Source organism: Chroicocephalus ridibundus, chromosome 5 (assembly GCF_963924245.1).
Source record: "Chroicocephalus ridibundus chromosome 5, bChrRid1.1, whole genome shotgun sequence".
Taxonomy (NCBI): domain Eukaryota; kingdom Metazoa; phylum Chordata; class Aves; order Charadriiformes; family Laridae; genus Chroicocephalus; species Chroicocephalus ridibundus.
Window position 1 is genome coordinate 1,391,558 of NC_086288.1, and position 22,196 is coordinate 1,413,753.

General features: G+C 47.9%; 1 protein-coding gene across 2 annotated transcripts in view; it reads left to right on the forward strand.

The window, feature by feature from the left end:
- CFAP299 (cilia and flagella associated protein 299) overlaps positions 1-22,196 on the forward strand; it is a 196,704-nt gene that overhangs the window by 90,747 nt on the left and 83,761 nt on the right. The window lies entirely within an intron of this gene.

Consider the following 22,196-nt stretch of genomic DNA (forward strand, 5'->3'; position numbering starts at 1 on the left):
CAGAAACCTTTAGTCCCCTCATCTTCCAAACCATGAGAATTTTTCCTCCTTTTTGTGTAATAGTTGTATCAAGTATGGTTTGCGTTTTTCCGTTAAATGTTTGAAATAATTAGTGAAGACTTCAACTCCGAGAAGCAGCTGTTGAGAAAATCAGGCATAAAAAGAGCCCAACAATATTTGCAAAGTGAAATTGCAATTATGTAAATTCCAGCTACTGGATTTGTAAGCATGGGAGCCCGGGAGAACACAACTGGAAAGCTCTCAATTACATTGGAGAAAAATGCTCATTTGCGTTACAAGGCAAGGCCGTGCTTGGCAATTTGCTTGTGAGCGTGCAAATCGGGTCACGGACGCGTCCGCTTCCTTCTTCTATTTTGGTGTGGAAGTCAAGTGGCTGGAAGTTTCTATCTTTAATGATTTCCTCTTGTCCGCTCTAACGAACAGCTGCACAGAGTTGTCCGACACCATTTAGAGTATTTACTGGCCAGCGTTCAGCTGAGATGAAAAGGGAGACACTTAATCTAATCTTCTTGGATGTCTCGGTGTTTGCACTTGAAAAGTTTTCTTTTATGCAGTCTTTGAGCAAGTGCAGAACAAATTAATGTTACGGTTTGACACTGACCTTCTGAGAATGATTACTGCTAGGGAGCTCTCGAGGCATATTTTCAAGAGCTGTTTGCCATAGACTAGAGTAAGTAGGAAAAAAAAAAAAGTTATTCAGAATTGCATTTAAGTGTCAATCTGAGCAGTGTCTGAGGAGATTCATCCCTGTGAATTAAGCGCTGAGCTGGCTCAATTTGCTGTTGTTGAACAGTGGTTTAGAGCAGAACGTCAGCCTCATGAAATACATGAAAACTAGATCTAGAGTTTCTGTTAGGTCGGTTTTGATAACTCAAGCCCGCGCGGAGGCAGGAAGGCAGTTCAGATCTGAGTGGAGGTGGGTTCACAGCTCAGTGCGGGGGCCCGAGTCCAGCTCGTGTCAGCTGGAGACATGACCCAACCAGTACACAGTCATTGGGGTTCCTGAACGCCGTTACGACGTAGTTCCTTTTAATCTGCTCGGGTACTTTCTGCTTGGGGCCGTCACTGCAAGGTCTTCAGAAGGCGAGGAGGCATCTCTGTGCTGGAAATGTCCTTTCACAGATCTCCTGTCGAGAAATAGAGTTGGTCTTCGGGGAAATCGATCGGGCAGAAGCGTACAGCAGCCTATTGAAAGACTGGAGAAACATATGGAAATGAACAATTATTGACGGGACTGAGAATGCTTTAATAGGCACCTAAATGTATAAATATATACTACGTTGTGATCCTGTGCTTGATTGTCCCAACAGTTTCTGCTATATTGAACAAAAAATAGCCAGATACATATTCCATATTCCCCCCTGCCTCCCCTTCTTTTTTTTTTCCTCTAGTAAAGCCTGTTTTCAGTGAAGGTCTTTTTCCTATGGGGCACTTAGTTTTTGACTGATATGTGAAGGACTGCAGAAGGCTTGACCTGTGCGTGCGCAGAGGCAGCACCGGCGTCTCAGGACGCTGGTGGCGAGTGCATCACCTGAAGAAGGTCCTGAGTTCTTGAATCTGCTGATGGTTGTGAGTGAATATGGCTGCAAGTGTTGTTTGTATACAAAAGCAGTAAGAAATCCGTAGTTTTATCCTCGGTTGGTGCAAGCCCACCGTTTTCTTGAGCAGCGGTACGCTAGGTTAAGGATGAGATCTAGAGGCAGGAGAGAGATTGTGTTGGCCCACGTGGTGCGCTTGGGAGAGTCAGAAATAGAAACTAGGTCTCCTTAACAACAAAATATGTGCTTTAACAGTAAAACAATTTGTTTTCCACCATCCAAATCCCCAAGTGCTGTTTTGGAAAAATACCTAGAACAGCAACTTTTCATTTGAGATCCCGCCTGCATAGCAGACACCTTAACTTATGTGCAACAAATCAAGATAAAAATTGCTGGTGCATACCTCTCGATGCAGCCATATGCTGCGAGCGGTGGTTTTGACAGATGCATTCTTCCCTCGAGATTGAGTTTAGTTCATCAGACTTAGGTTAAACTTGAAGGATCCGAGGTAAAATTCCAGGGCTCCATCCATTAGCCACCAAGCCCATAGCCTCCGCTTTAGAACAACGCGATGGGAAACGTGACCCGGTGCTGGGGAATTGAACTGGTGCCAGCCGCGCTGCAGTGCCGCGTTCGTTGTGTCATACCACACACATCTGATAAGGGAAGACATAATGCTGTTGGATAAGTTCTTGTGTACAAGGACTCTACAGGTCATGTCGAGAGAGCTGGTTTTTATTTAATAACCGGGGTATGCAGGTGCTAATTGGAACCATATGTACGCGAGGACACAGCCAAAGTTTGTTACACCTCAGTGAAATGATGGCCTTGCATTTCTGGGGGTCTGGAAGGAGGCTAGCTTTAGATTCATCTTTATTTACTGAAGCATTTAGGCAGCCGTGTGTTATATTGCTTGAATTTTTTGTCAGTTTTGCTCAAAAAATTCTCTTCCTTGATTTTTTCTGTCAATCACAAACCCTTTTGATACTCTCTTATTTGAGAACGTATTTCTGGGAGAGGTCGAATGGGTGCTGGAGTAGCAGCAGGTTGTTTGGCTGCACCAGATCTTGCTCCCCCTCAAGTCAGTGGCATCTTGCGTGTCTCCGCATGGAGGCGAGGGGCGTACGGTGACGAGAGGCTCTCGTGCGGAGTTTTGTCTTGCTTCCCTCATTCTTCTCTTCAGACAGCGGGAAATAAATCTTGACTATTTGCACGACTTGCTGTATTTCAAGTTAATGCAAGCAAGAGACAGAAGGCTGCACCGGAAGGATGCACATGGCTTTTGGTCTGCAAGTGTGGCTGGTTCAGGAGTGCATTCCTGGTTCCAGGTTCACTGAGGTAACGGGAGAAGGGAAGGAGAAGTCCAACTTCCGCACGTTCAGGTTATGCCATGCTCAGGGTTATAGTTCCCGTGTTGCAGTCGGGTCTATCAGTGCTGTAACATCAGCTGACATTGAGTGATCCATTGCCTCTGGCGAGCTCGGGTCACTTGGACGTGGGAGCTGTAAAGGTGGGATTGTGCCGGAGGAGCGGAAGAGGTTGCAGGCTTCACCATGAGAGTGCTTCTCGGTGGCCTGTGAGGCCTCATGCAGGCTGGCTTTTTTGTTTTGAATCAGGTTTATGGTTTGTTGGGTTTGGCCAATTCCATCCTTCCCTGGTGCAATGGGAGAGTTCAAGCGTTCAACCTGCAGACGGAGCCCGGACAGAAATTCTGGAGCAAGGCTCCAGGAGGACTGCTCTGAGCCACGTTGTCGCACGTGGAGTCTGGCGGACAGTGTTACGGTTTGGCTTAATGGCAGATTAAGAAGTTTTTCATACTTGTGAGTTTGAACCTCTTAAGAGGATTGTGTAGTCCTTATGAAAGTTAACCTGTCAAAATCAATAGCGTGCTTCACTTCTCTTGAGTTTCTGCTCATCTTCTCTTTTTCTCCTACTTCATAATATTTGTGCATTCTAGGGATCTTCCTTTGCTGTTGTGGCGTCAGCACACAAAAATCAAAACTTTGCTGATCCCTTTTCAGTGCTCATCTGGGAGTCTGTTACAGGGCTTGGAATCATTAAAAATAGCAAGGTCGCTTTCCAAAATGGGTCTGAATTGACTAAATCAGCAGAGTTACAGCAGTTAACATAGTTTGGAACTGAGCTGTTGTTAGTGCCTTTAGCAAAATCATAGACATATGTAAAGGACTTGTTTAAAATAGTTGTGATTTTACTGGATGGTATGAAAACCAGTTTCACCAGGAGACAGCAGTAGCCTTGCTGTGATAATATAAAAATAATCAGCTTAGAGATAAAATGCTGAAATACAAAATAGGCTTGCAGAAACAGGTAGCCAGAATGAAATGTATCCTTTAAAATGCGCACTGGGGGAATTCGGCCTAAAATGTCTGTGAGGAGATATGAAGGCACTGTATTACATACAAAGTTAATGAACCTAGTAGTCGAAAGGAGGGGAAAAAAAAGGGGGGTGGGGAGGGGGAGTCGAAGCCACATTTGTGTTTTGTCTGAACTAAATAGTTGCTTCTAATATAAAATTAATGCAGCAGTATGAATTACCACATTGGTGGTTGTGGGGATTGGAAAACGTTTCTGGGTTTCTTTTTTTAAAATTACGTTGCTTTCATAGACCTTTCAGATCATCTAGTCCAGCGTATTCATGTGCCGCTTTTTGACGTGTTTCACGTGCCTGAACGCCCTTTACCAGAGAACTCTGGTGTTCCGTCAGGACCAGAAACTCATTCCTGCAGTATTGATGCTAGGGATACTTTTTTGGATAAGAATAGGCAAAGAAGCGCTGAAATCCCAGTCAATACCTTCTCAGAGAGGGGTGTTTTAATCGCTGCCCGGGGCTGCGTCAGTCGCCAGAAGTTAAGCGGGAAACAAGGAGCCTGAAATGTAAGTTGTGTTCTTCTGCAGTTCCTTGGAGTCAGACTTTTTGCCAAGTTGCCTGAAACTGCAAGGAGGCGGCTAAGGACAGTAGTGAGAGTTATTCTGCTAAGAGTAGTTTGTCCTTTTTGTGTTCTTTTCGTGAAGAAGATCCATTTTGTAGAAGATGTCATTTCCCTAGGCCAAAGGAAGCACTTTTAATAGGGTGGAATCTCTAGTATTATTTCTGTCAAACGCGCTCAGTGTGATTATTGAAAGAACTAAAAGCTGAATGATGAGGTGAGAGCTGGCAATGCAAGTGCTTTTAATTTACTGTAATTGGTAACTTATACATCGGCCGATGTGCTTAATGAAGACAGAATATGTGTTCAGCTCAACGTTAGTTGCGCTTATTCAAACCATCAATGGGAAGGTATTTCAGCTTCGTGATTTACCTCTCCTCATATATCCAGATGTAGAGAAAGCACGTTCCACATGGGCCGGTAGTGCTATGGAGCTGTAATATCCAGTCTTTGAATTCTGCCAGCTCTATGGCTTTCCTGATATATGTAATTTTCCTCCTAAACGCACTAGAGTTGAAGGAAATAAAGTCTAAATGCCTGTGTAGCGGGTCAGGTAAACTTTTACCAAGCAGCATTATTAAAATGTCTGTATCTTGGATTGATATCAAACAACGCTAGTCATCTTTTCCCGGTATGATTTACACGGGGAGATGTACGCGGTTTCTTCTCTTTCAAAACCTGCTTTGTTGTGGGCTTTTTTAGCAGGGTTTATCTTGATGAATGCTCTCAGGTGCGTAGACACGTTTGGTGTCTGAACAATGGTTTGATAATGAACGTATTTCACATACAGTTGCCCCTTCAGTCTAAATGAAAGAGGGGGTTATGTTTCACTCTTGTTTCTCTTGGGTTTTTTGACTACTATAGAATTGGAGTCTGGGCCTTTCTTTCTTCTTTCCCAATGAAAAAATGCAATGAAGAGCAGTTATTTGTGTTCTCAAGAGGTGTCTTTGTTTTATTAGAAGGAATGAATTTAAATCATTCAAAATTCGAGTGTATTTTGAAACTTGCTGTTTCAGTTCCCTGTTACCTCTGCTTTTTTGTTTTCATCTTTTGGACAAGGACATACTGAATTTGATGCCTTAATTCAGACTCCCGCAGGAACAGCATAGGTATAATTTTCCAAACCTTCATTGTGCCCGAGGAAGACCTCAGGAGCGGTTGTCACGGAAGGCTACCTCAAGCCCCGTGCCGATGTTACTTACCCGTGCTGGTTCTACATAGTCTACACTGACAGCGGAGTAAGTAAAATTAGAAAACTTCCTGATGGGAGGGAGGCATTGATTGCTTGACAAATTCCTGGTACTGGATATGAGCAGAGGGATCCTCTGGGCTGTTCTTCAAGTGCCCTTACTTCTGACAGCCATCGAGAAGATGGGGCAGGAGAAGGCTTAAGTTTTCTTAAAAGCTTCCAACTGGGAACGTGTTCCTAGTGCCGAGGCCTCTCGGCTTTGGCAGAGGAACACCCAGTTCATCTGAGGGCTTTTCTACAAGCTCCGTCTCAAAACCAGGATCACGGTGTCCTGCCGCGTCCTGTGTCTCTGCAGTTTTCTGTCTCGTTAGGAGAGATGAGTGTGCCTGAACTCACACGGTTCCTCAGAAATGCGGTAAATCCGTTGCTGAGAGGCAAAAGGCAGGTTCACACAGACAAACAGCGAAACGTCTGAGTATTTTTACATAGATTTTATGCTGGTGTTTCTTTTACTTTTTTCTTCAGGTTGGCAACTTGACCTGATTTTAGTATAGTCCAGGGCTGTATGCTCAGGACCCTGTGCAAGAAATAGCTATGTTCAAAATTTCTCTAGCTAATTCTGCATTTGTTTTATTCGATGTATTCTAACCCTACCTTGAAATCTGGTGGGCTTTGCCCCAGTCCCAAGCAAGCCCCGGGAGTCCCTGGCTGGCGGTTGGGGAGTGTGGCCATCAAACCCTCTCCCCACAGCAGCAGGAGAACAGTACCTGCTCTTCACCAGCCACAGCTGTCCTCAAATGTACGGGTCACCAAGACGCCTTCAGGGTGTACAGGCTGTTTATAAGAGAACTCAAAACGGTTGCCAAAATAGGAGTACATGTTATGAAAACATGGCAGATATTTTGTATCTGGCATTTGTTTTTAAATCTAAGGATGGGGCAGCCCCATCTGTGCAAAAACCTTCTGCTCTCCACAATTAAGCGCAATGCACGCAGAAGTAAGAAGCAACCCGGTCCTTTTCCACCTTAGCTGCTGGGATAGCTTCGTTAACTGGTAGATCAGCAGCGGGTGGAACTGGAAGCATGGGGCTTGTCTCCATATTGTCTCCACACATAAACGACACTGATCCCGTTTTCCCAGGTACTGGCATCAAAGGCCGTTCAAATTTGCAGGCATGTCTACACGGTGGGCTTACAGGTGTCTCTTCAGGTGGCTACTAAAAGAATGACAATTCTAATAACACGACACGTCTGTTGCGGTAGTGGGTTTTGAGTTAAATGCAGTGGTCTCACCCCCATCCTCAGTTAACAAGTTAGCCGAGAAAAAAGCATCTGAGTGTTTACATTAATTGCCATCTCTGTCACGTTCTTAGGAATTTTTGAGGGAAAGAAACCCCCAAAATAACAAAAAAAACCCCCAAGCTCCACCATACTCCAATTGATATTAATTTTTATTTTTGCTGAACTTTGTGGCAAAGAGCTAATGAGAAAAACAGCATTAAGGTATTGTATATATTTACGTCCCCACAGCTCAAACTTGAAACAAAATTGTAGGGAAAATAGCTTTCTGTTGTACTTGCTGTGGAGACAGCTCCACCAGAGCTTGGAAAGGAAAAACTAATCTGCAAAAGTGAGTTGAAACGTCTGGGGTAAATATATAGCAGGAGGAAGGTATGCATAACTTCTTAGCTTACTCTGTAGCATTCCTAGAAAAACAGATGTTGGCCAAGCAGCACTTTGGCCAAAAGCGCTCGGGTCAGGGTGTCGGTGCTTTGCCTCCGCGTTCCACCAGCGCTGGGTGGTGGATCCGTGCTTTCCTGTTGGTGTTACGGGTAAACCCACATGGGCCAAATGGCTCCACAGTCTTGAGAAGCACTCTTCTGCGTTGCGAATTTCCCACGTGTTTGAAAACACAATCCCTGTAAGGCAACGGCAAAAAAGTTTAAGAAAATGTCTTTTTTTTCCTCTTTTCGGAACGACTTGTTCACTCCCAAGCCACCGATCCATTACCCGGGTAGGGATAGCATCCTACCCTGCCTTCGCATTGCTTGCGACAAATTGTGCTTGCTCGTGCAGGAGCCGAGTTTGACGCAGCGATTAGTTGAGGAGGAAGCACGGGGAATTGCAGGATCAGCTGTTCTTTCGGTTCCCGTTTGCCTTCGGTTGGAGGAAGTACAGTCAGAGGTGGCACGGCCTCTTTTCCTGAAGAGAAGAAAAAGGAGATGCCCCTCCCAGCTGGATCTTTCTCCGCCGTCCTTGAGGCCCACAGCTGGAAAAGGTGTGGTGTGAAGGATGAGACTGTTCTCGGAGGGCAGGAGGAGGGTGGACAGTTAACTGGTATTCATGACAGTTGGGAATGGATAAGTACTTACTTGTGCATAGTCTTTAAGGAGTCTGCTGACTAAACGCTGGCCTGAAACGCTGCTGAAAGAGAGGGTGATGGCAGAAAACAGTTCATCTCTTGTTCTTCCTTTGATCCTCAGACTTTTGAGGATCGCAGGCATTTGCTTCTAACCCTTTAAATGAACTGAAAAAGACTCCTGGTTCAACTTCCCGTTTTCACTTGGAAGAAGTGCTCTCCTGATCTTTTCTTCACCTGAGGATGTCTCTCCATCCTATTCTTAGCGGGATTGGAAAGAACCAGATACTCCTAGTTGAGATTCCAATATTTCATATGCTTTGTGTGGTTGGACTGAAGAAATGATTGAAGTGACCTCTAGGTTAGGACATGTGTGCCTACCTAGAAAAGAAATGGAGCACGAAACATGAAATTCTCCTTTTGCTCTGGAAGTAGTGAATGTCTCCACAAGTAATGCATGTTTTAGGTTGACAGTGAGTCTTCCCTGCTCATCTTAGAGGTTTTTATTGGGCCTGAGAATCTGATGTAGGGTCTTGTGCGCAGAGATGCTAAAAGCAGACAACCAGTATTGAGGAGGAAGTCTAAGATCCCCACTGAGGCAGAGATGTGCACCGGTGTTGGTGGGGACAGGTGTCCTGCAGAGGAAGAGTTGGCAGGAGCAGGATCAGCTGGCTGCTGTGGGAGAAGCTGTGACCTGCAGGAGTGGGGTGTTACCAGCAGCGCATCGGCGTCACCATTGACTGGATCCTTAGGAGGGGTGCTGATCTGCCAGGTGGCGGCCAAACCTTTCAGGGTCGGGAAGCCGCAGTGATAGTACTGACTGTCGGTATCAGCCTCGGGAGCTTCAGGTGCACAGCTGTGCAAGCAGAAGAGTCCGGGCATTGTGGAGACGCTGGTGTGCTCTGAGTAGGGGTCCTTTACTCTGTACCTTTAACGTACCTTGTACTATTCAGTTCATATCTCCTTTTCCTGAGAGTTACACAGGTTCTGTTCGGTACCTGGCTTGGGCTGCTTCTCTGAACAATCACAGAACCGTAGGTTCAGTTTACTTATTCTTTGTGAAACAGCCACTGTTTTCTTTGGAGACCACAGGTCCTTCAGGCATTTTCTTTTCTAAACCTCAGGACAAGGATGTTGTTCAAAATGTGGATGAGGTTAAAATAACCTAACAACACCGTAAACTGCGCTCATTTGGTCCCATCAGGAATGCAGGAACGATGGATTGCGTACAGGTAGCGTTACGTGCGTGCGTGGAGAAGCCTCAGTGCGTTAAGCTTACGTTTAGGCTGTTTTTCAGCTGTAGGGTACTGCTGAGGCCGGGGTGTCTCTGCACTGGCTTCTGTCGTTCATGATGGGAAACTCACCTCTGTAAATCGCTAGAATTCTGACTGTCACGTATGCTCATGGTGTTTCACGTTGGGCATAAATTCTCTGATCTTAAAGAAAAATAGCAGTTAATGACACACGCTACGGTCACGGACTGTGCTCGGATGCACGCGGTTCCCTGTGCTCTAATTGGGCACCTAGCTCATGGAGACAAAAGTACACATAAATTGGCTTTTATTACCGGCTTGTCCTGTTTATTTTCACATGAAAAGGCTACGACAGCTGAAATAAGTACTTGGGGGAGAAAAAGCCGATCTCCGTCGGGTCCCTGTGTTATTCCCCACATCCCAGTTACACTCTGCAGCACCATACAGCTTTTCCATTTTGAAAAGCTGCTCGAGTTCTGTGCTCGGCGGCCCCAAACGACAATAATTTTGCTTCTGGCTGTCACTTGATATTGCAAATACGGTGTGCTTACAGTGGAGCTGGGGAAGTCACACATGGAGCGCATTCTTTGGAATCCTCTTTGTTTTATCATTGCGGAACAACCCACAAAGATTTGTATTGTTGCACCTGAATAAATAGTGCTCGGCACTTCACCCGTGGAGGTCAGCGCGCGTGGCTTGCGAGGGGGGTGTTTTTCGTCTCTTTCCCCGCTGCTCCTGCTGAATAACAAGAGCCCCGGCACCCGTGCTGCCTGACCGCGTGTCACAAAGTGCATGTTTTTGGTACTTATCTCGAAAGGCCAGCTGCTGGCCACCAGTAGTTTTTGATGCAGCAATATTTTTCTAGCAAGCGGGAACAGCGTCCATCTACGCAGTTCACAGTTACAACTACCAGCATAGTTTTAGCAGCGTAGACTTGCCAAATTCTCTAAATATTTTAATTTCATTGTAATGCATAATAACAGGTGTACAGTGTAGTTGCCAGTTTCTGCTTGCTGGTTGGGAAAGTAAATTATCCTTTGCAAAATGAGAATGGTATTTAATTGATATTTTAAGATAGAAATGGCAAATAGCAAGTGCACAAGCTTCAGCTCTTAGCAGTTATAGTTTGGTTACTGTCATTTCCATGTGGCCGCTAGACAGAGGAAAATGCCTTCCTTGGAAGCTCGTCTCAGCTGCCTAGAGTGATGAGAAATGTGTTATTTCAGAAATATGTTTTCCATATCATTCCTAACGTCTTGCCTACGGGTCCCTCTCTCTTTTTTATTTTTTAAACTTCTTTTTCCCCTTTTCTCGAGGAACTGTTACTGTTGGGGTGAAAAACCCTCCTTGTGTTATTCCGCCATGGCTGCTCTGCAAATACCTTCTTTAATTTAGGAGTCTGAGCAGACACACCAGCCAGATTTCCATGGTCTTGGCTGCGGGGCCTTTTGGGGCTTACATGATTTGACTACTGCTGAGCTGAAGTCTGATTTAGGAGCCAAACTATTTCTTTTTTTCTCCATTGTTCTCATGGAGACCAGACATTTGCACTAGGCAGGATATATTGCCAAAAGATGGAATTGCACCTCCTGCACGCTAGTATGATGGAAGACGTCTCAAAATTCCTGCCTTCGACCAGGCCAAGTGCTGTGTGTAGTAGACATCAGGAGGTTATTGTAAACATGTTCTCAGACCTGTACGTTGCTGTCTGTAGGTTCAGTCCAGCAGAGGAGGATACGGTAGCTACAAGCCGAAGGGGAGGTGTTGTCCCTCATCTCAGGCCTGTCTTAGTTCCTCTGAGACAAATGAATTTTTGGCAATGTCTCTGTGGGATAAAACCGTTCTGCGTAATGCTCCTTCAAAGGAAGGGCACGGGTTTCCTCGGGCACCCGCTGCCAAGGGCTGGAAATGGCCTCCCGCACCTGAACATGCCTGTAGCTAAGTGACAGTATCAGCTTTTTTGGAATTCTTTCTAAATGACTGCAGAAAGTCCAGCCCTGGAGAACGTCAGCTCAAACCCTGACCACTTCTTGCAGGGTGATCGCAGGGCGTAGGTGTTAGTACTTTTCCTTACCGCCCGCCTGTTTTCCTGGCTCTGCGTCACTCTTGTGATGTAGCTTTTGGTTTTATTTATTTATGTGTGGAAGACTTGTTGAATATCACAATTTGGTTTTATTTATTTATTTATGACTTGTTGAATATCAGAAGTTTAACAGGCATAAGCAAGGTCTCAGAGGGTTTCATGGCCACAAAGTAAAGAGCGGAGAGCTCATTAACGTGGAAAAATTGGTTCTGCAGAGCTCAGAACTCTGGCAAACGGATCACTGCAGGCCGGCAGCAGAATGATTGGTCTTCCTGCATCGATTGTCAGTGGCAGGACTTGGTACGTGCAGCCCCATCACTTCACCGGTGGTCTCACTCATGGGGAGCCTCTCAAGGAGAGCCATGTAGCCTCCAAATCCGGACCAGCGATCACGGCTGGTGATGCACAACACAGACCTCGTGTAGCGCCAGAGGAAGGTGTTACACTGCAAGGTACAGGAGGCTATTTCCACCCCATGGGACGGATTTGGAATTCCTGAGCCCAGGCTGAGCTCCCACTGAAGTTACTGCAGGTTTTGCCTTAGGGAGGAGTTCATTCTGCTCCCGTGTTTCTTTCTGAGAACTATCTTTGAAGCCTGTTTCTCTCTGGAATGTTTTAGGTCGTGTCCTTTTGCCACATGCCAGAAGTGGAACCGATCTTCAAGGACAGCAAACTTTTCCCAGTCCCTTTTAACCTCTTTCAAGCTGCCCGCAAGCCAAGGTGGAAGCCGTGCGTTACTGACCACTAGCACAGGTAACCCCCAGCACAGGCGTAGCTGCAGCTACGGTTACATCTGTAAGATGTTGCCCAGAAGCGATGCTGACTGATACTGTCTGAGGGTGCGGTCCCCTTACCCTGTTATCTGCCAAAGTTTGAGTTTTAGAATCCTTTTTTTTTTTTTTTTTTTGTGTAGCCTGCAGACATTGCTGTCTTATGCTTTGGAGCAGTACGAACATAAGCATTTCCTCGATCAAAAATGCAGTTTACACAGTTTTCAGCAATTCTTTCTCCAGAGGGAAAGTCCAGGATTTCTGTCTTACGTGCTCTGCAGTATTTGTGTTTGGGGAAGGATTTGGGGTCTTTATGGTCAGTTTCTGAGGGCTCTTTCGGGTTTCCTGAATAATCCCTTTTATATGCAGCGTTTCAGAACGACTGCGTTGGGAGCTGGCCTGGGATCTGCGGCCAGGGTTTGCTCTAAACGATCTTTAAAAGGCGCTTGTAAAATGTGGTCAGCAGTGTTGTCTCCGGCAGGTGGGTCGCATTGACAGAAGCGATAGGACTTTTCTAAGGCTAAAGGGCAATTTATTATCCTGGCTTTGAACCGCATGTGCCCACGGGCACAGGGCTCCGCTCCTGCAGGTGAGAACAGGCCAGTAATATTGCCAGAGCCCGTGAAGAAATGCTAGCAGAAAACGTGGCTGACGGGTTTTGGAGGTCGCGGGAGTCTGACGGAGGGGTTAATGGCTTTGAATATCCTGCAGGCGTATCTGGGGACTTTGTACTTGGCTTTGGTATTTCTTTAACAAAACAAGGGGCTTTACGTTTAATAGCTAGGGATAATTCTTTTGTTTACACAGCATAGTATTTCATCAAATGCTAAATTCTTTAAAATAAAAAAGTAAAAACTCCAGGTTTAAAAGGTGCTTATGCCGGAATTCCTGGCTGAGGGGGAGTGAGAAAAGAGATTGATTTCCAGCAAGGTGGCTGCCATCGGCTGTGAATTGGGAAGGGTCAGGACGGTTTGGTCTCGTCGCTCGCTCAGGACCCAGTGAGGCCGTGAGTTCTTCCCGAGGGTCCGACGTGCCCGCCATGTCCGGGGCAGGATTGTCCCATGGCCTGGCTGAGGGGCCACCGCGCTGTGAGCTGCCTGGGGTCCCGCGTCTCCATCCCTCTCCTGTAGCCCTGGCACTTCTCATCCAAGGTTAGCGCTTCGTCTCATGCCTGGTGTGAAGGGAAAGGAAAAAAGGCTCATCTAGCCCCAGCAACGCTCGGTTCCCCTGGACGCAGGAGGAACGTGTGGTCCGTAGCGCGGCGCTTTGCTGAGCCGCTTTGCCGAGCCGCCCGTTCCTCTGCCCATGCCCTGCTGAGCGCGCACGGACCTCAGCAGCGAGCAGCCGTACGTCAGGTAGGGTGAGGTCTACCGAAAGGGGGGATGTGCCATACTGCATCATCTGTGAACAGTTCTTGCCGATTTGTCTCATTACGGCCCAAAGGGGAGGGAGGAGATTGCTGTACGGTGGCTAACACGGCTGCGTGTTTGTGGGAAAAGTCCCTCGGGTGCGAATTTGGGCGCAGACTGCGGACTACACTTGTTGCTTCTGGCGTGCCCATCTGAATACGCCGCATGCTTCTGCTGGCTCCCTGTTTTGAAGCTTTCTTTAGTTTCGAGAGGTTCAAGTGGGGGGATTCATAGGTGCAGATGGATGCTTACAGTTTACCTTCCGTTACGGAGAAGTTTCCTGTTGAAATCCTTTCTCTCCAAGTGTATAAACTGCTGCTGAGAGAAACAGGTGGTATCAGACTGAGTGATGTTTACTGTTGGAAAGACACAATTTACACAATTGCTTAAGAAATTGGCAAACTATACTGTGTTTACACATCATACATAGAGAACTCATACAAAAAAAAAAAAAAAGAAAAAAAAAAGCACAATAAAATACACAGATCGTGTTCCAATCTGCAATCTCAAATCAAACAAAGCTTTGTTTTGTAATCGAGTAATTACCCCTAGCGAGTTTGCTGCCATGAAGCCTGCTGTGGTTTTGACCATCTGCATCTGTGGGGGTTTGGGTACCCGTGGGGAGGGCAGGGGATGTCCTGGGGCTCGAGATGTAGAGGCTCAGATTTGGTTTGCCAGTTCAGACACAGGTATCGCTTGTTATCTTGGGCAAATGGCTTAAAGCTATTAGTAAATCGTGAAAATGGGGTTACTTTCAAGCCTGGGGAATTGCCGTTGATGGTTTGGTGGAGGCGTCGGGAGCAGCAGGTGCTGGTTTTGCTGGGGAAGCGGGGCTGGAGCTGGTGGCGAGTGAATGCCGGCTGCGCTGCTGTGCCAGGGCAGGTGCTCCCAGCTCACCAGAGCTGCACCGCGTCTGTGGACATTGCCCAGCCCTCCAGGTGTCTAGGAAAATAGATAACTTTACTCGTGTTCTTGAGAGGGAACCAATATTTAGAACTGTTACTAGATATGTGATTTGTTACCTGTTTCTGTGTGTATGTACGTGTCTGTCCTGTGCATAAAAACCCCTAAAGGTTTACTGAGAGAACTTTTCTTTCCCCTCGGTTGCAATGGCAGCGTGTTTAGGCCGTGGCCTGTGTACAGTGGGCGCCTGGCTTTGTCCTGGGCTTTGTCCCTGTGTTGCTGTCTTGGCAGTCAGTGTGCTCTGCACATTCTTTTCAGCTGAGGTCCTTGACCGGTGGCTTCCCCTGTGCCTTCACGCAGGTAAAATTCTCCCTCCTACTCGTGTGTCGTACCTGGGTCACGCCAGCATCCTCTCCCCAGCACGCGTGTTCAGAGGAAGATCTATGTGAGGCTGTCAGCTTACACCTGCCCCCGTATCCTGCCTTCCCCTGGTGGTTGGTACCACCACGACTTATTTTGACTTTCAGGATCATCGCCTCCCCAGGCACGTCAAATTCATTTTGTCAGTTCTCTGCAGGCAGCACCGTTCTGTTACCTCTTTGCTCCTTGCGAAGTGCGGTGACTTCTGTTGGTTAGGGCCCCTCCGTAGGCACTACTGCAACACAAAGTGACAGAACTCAGAGGGTTGTGATCAGCGGCACAGAGTCCAGTGTTGGAGGCCTGTAACCAGTGGTGTCCCTCAGGGGTCAATACTTGGACCAATTTTGTTCAATATATTCATTAATGACCTAGATGAGGGGACAGAGTGTATCCTCAGCAAGTTTGCTGATGATACCAAGCTGGGAGGGGTGGCCGACACTCCAGAGGGCCGTGCTGCCATCCAGCGTGACCTGGACAGGCTGGAGAGCTGGGCAGAGAAGAACCAAATGAGGTTCAACAGAAGCAAGTGTTAAGGTCCTGCACCTGGGAAGGAAGAATGCCAAACACCAGTATAGGTTAGGGGCGGACATGCTGGGAAGCAGCTCTGAGGAGAAGGACTTGGGGGTCCTAGTAGACAGCAAATTATCCATGAGCCAGCAGTGTGCCCTTGTCGCCAAGAAGGCCAATGGCATCCTGGGCTGCATAGGGAAGACTGTGGCCAGTAGGTCGAGGGAGGTCATTCTCCCCCTCTACTCTGCACTGGTGAGGCCACAACTGGAATACTGCACCCAGTTTTGGGCTCCCCAGTTCAAGAGGGACAGGGAACTACTGGAGCGAGTCCAGCGAAGGGCAACCAAGATGATTATGGGACTGGAGCACCTCCCTTATGAGGAAAGGCTGAAAGAGCTGGGACTCTTTAGCCTGGAGAAGAGAAGGTTGAGGGGGGACCTGATTAATGTCTACAAGTATCTAAAGGGTGGGTTTAAGGAGGACGGAGCCAGGCTCTTTTCAATGGTTCCCAGCGACAGGACAAGGGGCAATGGGCACAAGCTAGAACATAGGAAGTTCCGTTCAAATACAGGGAAAAACTTCTTTACGGTGAGGGTGACAGAGCACTGGAACAGGCTGCCCAGGGAGGGTGTGGAGTCCCCTTCTCTGGAGATTTTCAAGACCCGCCTGGATGCAGTCCTGAGGGATGTGCTTTAGGCAATCCTGCTCTAGCAGGGGAGTTGGACTAGATGATCTCTAGAGGTCCCTTCCAACTCTGAAGATTCCGTGATTCTGTGATTCCGTGAAAGACACACTGTTTGGCTTTGCTCTGGGTGTTCTTTATTTTCTGATATACTTAATGACAGATGTTTAAAAACTTACTGCGTTGGCCCTGAAAGTGGGGCAAATACACACAAATGTGCCGTGTTTCCACCTGAATGTTGCCTGTGCTCATGCAGGACTAGTCTGCGTTTATTCACTGACCAGCAGTGGCTTCTGTTCTAGCCTAAACGTGTACCTTATCCATGTGCGTGTGCAGGCTTTAGCGTTGGCTCTCCTTCCCCACTGCGTATGGAGATGTGGGACAGGAATCAACCCGTCCCTTGAGCCAGCCGTAACGCCCGGTCTGTGACCAGAAGGATGAGTGTAAATACTGCAGCCCACGGAGCACCTGGTCTAGGTACACAGGTACTTTCCGAAGGAGCTGCGGTTCCCGGGTTGCCCTCGCTTTTCACGGAAAGCCTTTCTGGATCCGACAGGCCGGGTTGAACTCCCCCTTGAGATGTCCTCAGAGCATGTCTGGCGTTGCCATTCCCAGCTGACAGCTGGCTGAATTTCTCTTTTGCATCTTCATTAATCTAAACTCGCTTATTATTAACAGTAATGTTAATTGACCTACTGCTGAGAGGCTTCCCTGGCAGATACTCTTTTTTTCCCCTCCTGAGATACCTTGTTTTAATTTGAATTAGAGCGAAAGCACTTGATACCACTAAACCATCTTCATCAAAAAAATATGCATTTATTTTGCGTGACTTGTGGTGTGGCTGCGTTTTTACCTCTGAGCTGCCAGTAGACAAAAAGGCTGCAAAACCCTTCAAGGAGATGTCCTGAGGTGAGCCAGAGCAGAGGGGGAATGGGAGGCCGGGTCTCACAATCGGTGACACGACGTGCTTTTTATATTGGTTTTTAGCATCAGTGCTACTGAGTGAAGGGAGCATCCCGTTGAAATCCACTGCATGGGAGATGTTTTGTTAGCAGGTTTTGTTTGAGGCATCTGCTGGGGTTGATTTAAATGCTTGTCTAGGGAGAACTTGCCAGAAAATGCGTGCTTCCCAAAAGCAGCAGTGGAACAGAAAATAGGGGCAGCTGTGTCAGGTTCCTTTCTGGAACCAAAGACCACGAGCAAGAAGAGACTAATGTCACTGAAATCAGACGTGCGTGTTAGGAAAAGCAGTAGTTTCTTCAGACTGAAAGTGCCCCCGATCAACGTTTCTAGAACTTCAGCTTGAAAAATTGATTTGGCTTGAAAATTGCTGCACTTAAAGCGAATTATATGTCTTTAAATGCTCGTGTTATTTTAGACTTGCAGACTGTTAAAAATAATCACTCCGCTTTCAAAGTTGGCTTTGATCTAATGCTACTTCGTCTCCCCTTATGTAAAGACAAGGGCTTGTTATTCGCAATTTGCGTCCTTAAAAGCTTGCAAATCTGCTGTATGTTATAAGAATAACTTACTGTAATTCATGAGAGTTGCTAATTTGCTTCTTGTGCGTATGTGGCCTTCAGCTCTGCTGTCACTGATTGCAACAAATCAGGGATCCATCTTGATCCTATTAATGTCAATTGAAGATTGGGTTTCCACGTTGATCTTTCCTTTTTTAACCCAAAATAGGGCTAGGAAACTTTTGAAAATTGCTTTTAATTGGCTGGATGCTCTTTGGAAAGAACGTAGTCGTGCTTTTGAGAAGCGGAGCTTTCCCTTTAGCCCCAGCTGAAAAAAAAACTCAAGTGTTTGGCTCAGGGAGGTTTGGACATTGGTCTCCTGTGTATAAATACGAGTTGTGTTATGGCTGTGGCTTCTCTGTTGATGATGGCGTGCTGCGAAGGAAACACTGCCTGGTCTTTGCAAGTCTCGTGTGGCCAGCACATGCCCTGGACGCGCTGGAAAGAGGAGGTCTTTGTAGAGCCTGGAGCCATGCAAGTCAGCTCTGCAGAGAGCTGCCGGAGGGGCGAGCGGGCGATGGTTTCCCTGGTAAGGACACGTCTCCACAGGGGAAGGGCTCTTGGGGAGCTCCATCCCCGGGCAGCCTGGGAGGTCAGAGGCGGCAGCTTCTGCCAGCTTGTTCCAGCTGGAGGTGGAGATGATGGATATCTCCGCGTGGAAGCCAAGAGGCTGAGTGGGCAGCCGTGTGTCCGGCTGCAGTGAGGGCGCTGCCCTGGAAGCGCCTTGGGCTGCGCTCGGCTGGGCGTGGGCCAGCTTGTCCTACCCTCCCGCCGCGTCTCCCATCCCGAGGGGACGGACCCGACGGCCAAGGTGATCCCCCCGAGGTCTCAGTCTTTCAGTCATCGTTCTCGGGCTCAAGGAGAATCTTACCGCCTAAGGATTTCAAAGGACTTTAAAATAGCTTTGGATTTACAGGCATACCGCTGCTTAAAATTGGCACGCAAATATTATTCTCCTGGCTTTATCATCCCTGGGCACAGTGATGCACAGGGAGCTCAAGTGATTTCACAGCCCGAAATGGATGAAAAAGATGCGAACGTAAACAGTCTGCTGCCTGTTAGATAACGCTGTAATTTGACAGGAGGAGCTCCAAACTCAGTCCTCTCAAAAAATGATACTTCTTTCTTTGTTAAACGTAAAAATTATACAGCCTGTCGGACCGTGTGCACGTTTCTGATGGTAAATAAGCTCGTTGGTCCATGGATACAACCAGTGTTCCCAAACAAGTGGAAGCAGCGTGTTCTAGCAGATGGGATGTTTGGCTGGGGATCGGGAGACCAAGATTTTATTCCTGACTTTTTTGCTGACCTGCTCTGTGACTTTTGGGGAAGTCGCTTGACAGGTCTGTGCTTCTGCTCCCCCTCCACCCTTTGCCTGTTTTATCAACGCAGTTAGTAAGCTCACTGGAGTAAAAAACGTCTCTTAGGATGTATTTATACGTCCCCACACATAATACGCCTCAAATAAAATGGATGCTGCTTTCAATATCATCTATTGAGAATGGTTTTGTTTTTTAAAACAACTTGCCCAAAGATGTTGCCTAATGGCTCCCAGGACAGTTTGGATATTCTTCCCGAATAACCACAGTGTCTGTAGAAACTGGTAACGTTAGAAGCGATCGCTTTTATTTAGACAGCAGAGGTGAAAGCCCTGGACCCCTGTGCAGCTTCACGGGGAGTGTGAGGGGGTGCTTGTATCTCCCCATTACCCCCGTCAGCATCGTTTGGTGGTGATCGACTCGTTCTCGTGGGAGAGCGTCTGCTGGCGCGTGCAGCCCCCTCCTCCTGCCTCTCTCCCCGTTCCCTCCGGTATCACAAACAGCCAGCCCTGGAGCTGCTGTTCAAACCTACCCTCTGTCGCTGCACGGGGGATTTCTAATCCTTTTAGAGGAGTAAAAAGAGGTACTTGGCTCTTGGCGCCGTGTGAGCTGTGTCCTTTGTCAGCTTCGGGAGAAGGACCCGTGCTGCCGGTCGTAGAACGCCAGGCGGTGTGCTGTTACTGGTGGGCCTGTTAGACCAACACGGAGCTAAGCAAGGAAACCTGAGATTTGCTGATACGGCTTCTTTTTGTCCGCAAAACCCAATATGGTTAATGGAGTGAATAATTGTTAGCAGAAACCTCTTGTTTGCAGCGGTGTTGGTGGGCTCAGAAGTCTCTGTGATTCCAATACGCCTCCTCTCTCCCACCTTCTTTTTGGCTGGGCTGTGTTTTGATGGGAAGTAGCGTGAAGTCCTGCTGGGTTCCCAGTCCACCCAGCCTGGGCCGCAGCCTTTCCAAGTCCGTGATATGTGATAATAAACAGCGTATTCGTCTGTATGATGCCGCTCTAATTAGTGTGTTTAAACCGGGCTGTCAGTTAGCGTGCCCGATACAGCCGCCGTGGGGCTGACAACCCCCTCCCTGCTTTGTGCGTGACCAGGACCTGCTCCCCGAGAGATGTCCTGTTCGCAGCTGGAACGCAGGCAGGTGCAGCCTGACGTGCTGTGGGACGGACGCACACCCGAGCAGGTGGGAGTAGGAGGTAGGGACAGAAATGGTGGTCTGACTGTGTCTGCCTTACGCCTTACCACGCTCAGAACAAACAGCTTGCCTGCAGGAGAGGCGCCACTGTGGGTAAATCCTCATCTTTGGGATGGAATCCTCTTGGCGGCCGGTCACCAGTGGTGTCCCTCAGGGCTCAGTTTTGGGGCCGGTTTTGTTTAATATCTTTATCAATGATCTGGATGAGGGGATTGAGTGCACCCTCAGTAAGTTTGCAGATGACACCAAACTAGGTGGGAGTGTTGATCTGCTGGAGGGTAGGAAGGCTCTCTGGAGGGACCTGGACAGGCTGGATCCATGGGCCAAGGCCAACCATATGAGGTTTAATAAGGCCGAGTGCCGGGTCCTGCATTTCGGTCACAACAACCCCAAGCGACGCTTCAGGCTTGGGGAAGAGTGGCTGGAAAGCTGCCCGGCAGAAAAGGACCTGGGGGTGCTGGTGGAGCCAGCTTAACGTAAGCCAGCAGTGTGCCCAGGTGGCCAAGAAGGCCAACAGCATTCCATCTTGTATCAGGAATAGCGTGGCCAGCAGGAGTAGGGAAGTGATGGTGCCTCTGTACTCGGCACTGGTGAGGCCTCACCTCGAGTGCTGTGTTCAGTTCTGGGCCCCGCTGTACAAGAGGGACATTGAGGTGCTGGAGCGTGTCCAGAGGAGAGCTACCAGGCTGGGGAGGGCTCTGGAGACCAGGTCATATGAGGAGAGGCTGAGGGAGCTGGGCATGTTTAGTTTGGAGAAGAGGAGGCTGAGGGGAGACCTCATTGCCCTCTACAACTACCTGAAAGGAGGCTGGAGAGAGGTGGGGGTTGGCCTCTTCTCCCAGGTGAATAATGACAGGACCAGAGGAAATGGTCTGAAGTTGCGGCAGGGGAGGTTTAGATTAGATATTAGGAAGAATTACTTTACTGAAAGAGTGGTCAGGCACTGCGACAGCCTGCCCAGGGAGGTGGCTGAGTCACTATCCCTAGAGGTGTTTAAGAAACGTCTAGATGTGGCACTTCAGGGCATGCTCTAGTGGCAGAGATTGTATGGGTTTTCCTGTGCGTGTGTGGTTGGACTCGATGATCTCAAAGGTCCTTTCCAACCATGAAGACTCTATGATCTCTTTCTCTGTATTACATCTATCATAATGTAATTTCATAGCCTGAGTCTTATTTTAGCTTGCTAGCCCTTTTAATCTTTTCTAGATTATTCAATCTAAGAAATCAGTTCTCACTCTTCCAGAGAGGCTTTAGGAACAGCGGTGCTTCTCTTCACTGAAGTGCTCTGGGTGGCCAGTCAGAGCCGCCCGTCTTCACAAGGGGAAATTGGGCTTCCCTGCGCTTGTCTTGAGCGTCTGCAATTCTGAATCATCCTTCCAACATCAGAAATCCTTTTTTCCTGTGTCGACTGCTGCTGTACACAGCCCCGCGAGATGGTGCCAAGTTGGTTCGGGATCTGGGTGTGTCAGTGGGTCTGTGGAAACTGGGAGCCTGCAGCAGAGCAGGAGATGCTTCAGCTGCTCTTTCGACTTGCTGTGGTTCTTGCCATGCATATGTCGCGCGCGTGATGTGGAGATCTGGTGACTGAGACTGGAGCGTTCCCTCTTCACAGAGCAGATGCCCGAGACTCCCCGTGGAGCATCCCTCTGCTCTCCAGAACACCTGGACTGAAGTGCCAGAGAATACGGCCAGTGGGGCTTCATAAACTGCAGGGACCCGTTACTGCTGCCGAGTGCCATTCATTTCCAGATAGCGGCAAATAAAGGCCTTTTTATAGCAGTTTACCTGTCTTTTTGGTAGTGTTCCGTGCGTAAAACAAAACACGGGTTGTATTTACTCTGTTCCACTTAGGAGTGCTAGTAATGAATTTTTCTCACCACTTGCTCTTTCAGCTTCGTCCTGTGAAAAATTAAATAGAAAATTTAGCCTGTTAGAGAAAATGTTTGTCTGAGCTCCCATGGCCGAGCGCGGAGCTTTCCTGGGAACCTGCCCAGGGCTGTGACCGCTGCGGCTCCCTGGAAAATGCAGCCTCGGGGGATGTCTGTGCGCCGGATGACATGCTTGGTGTGGC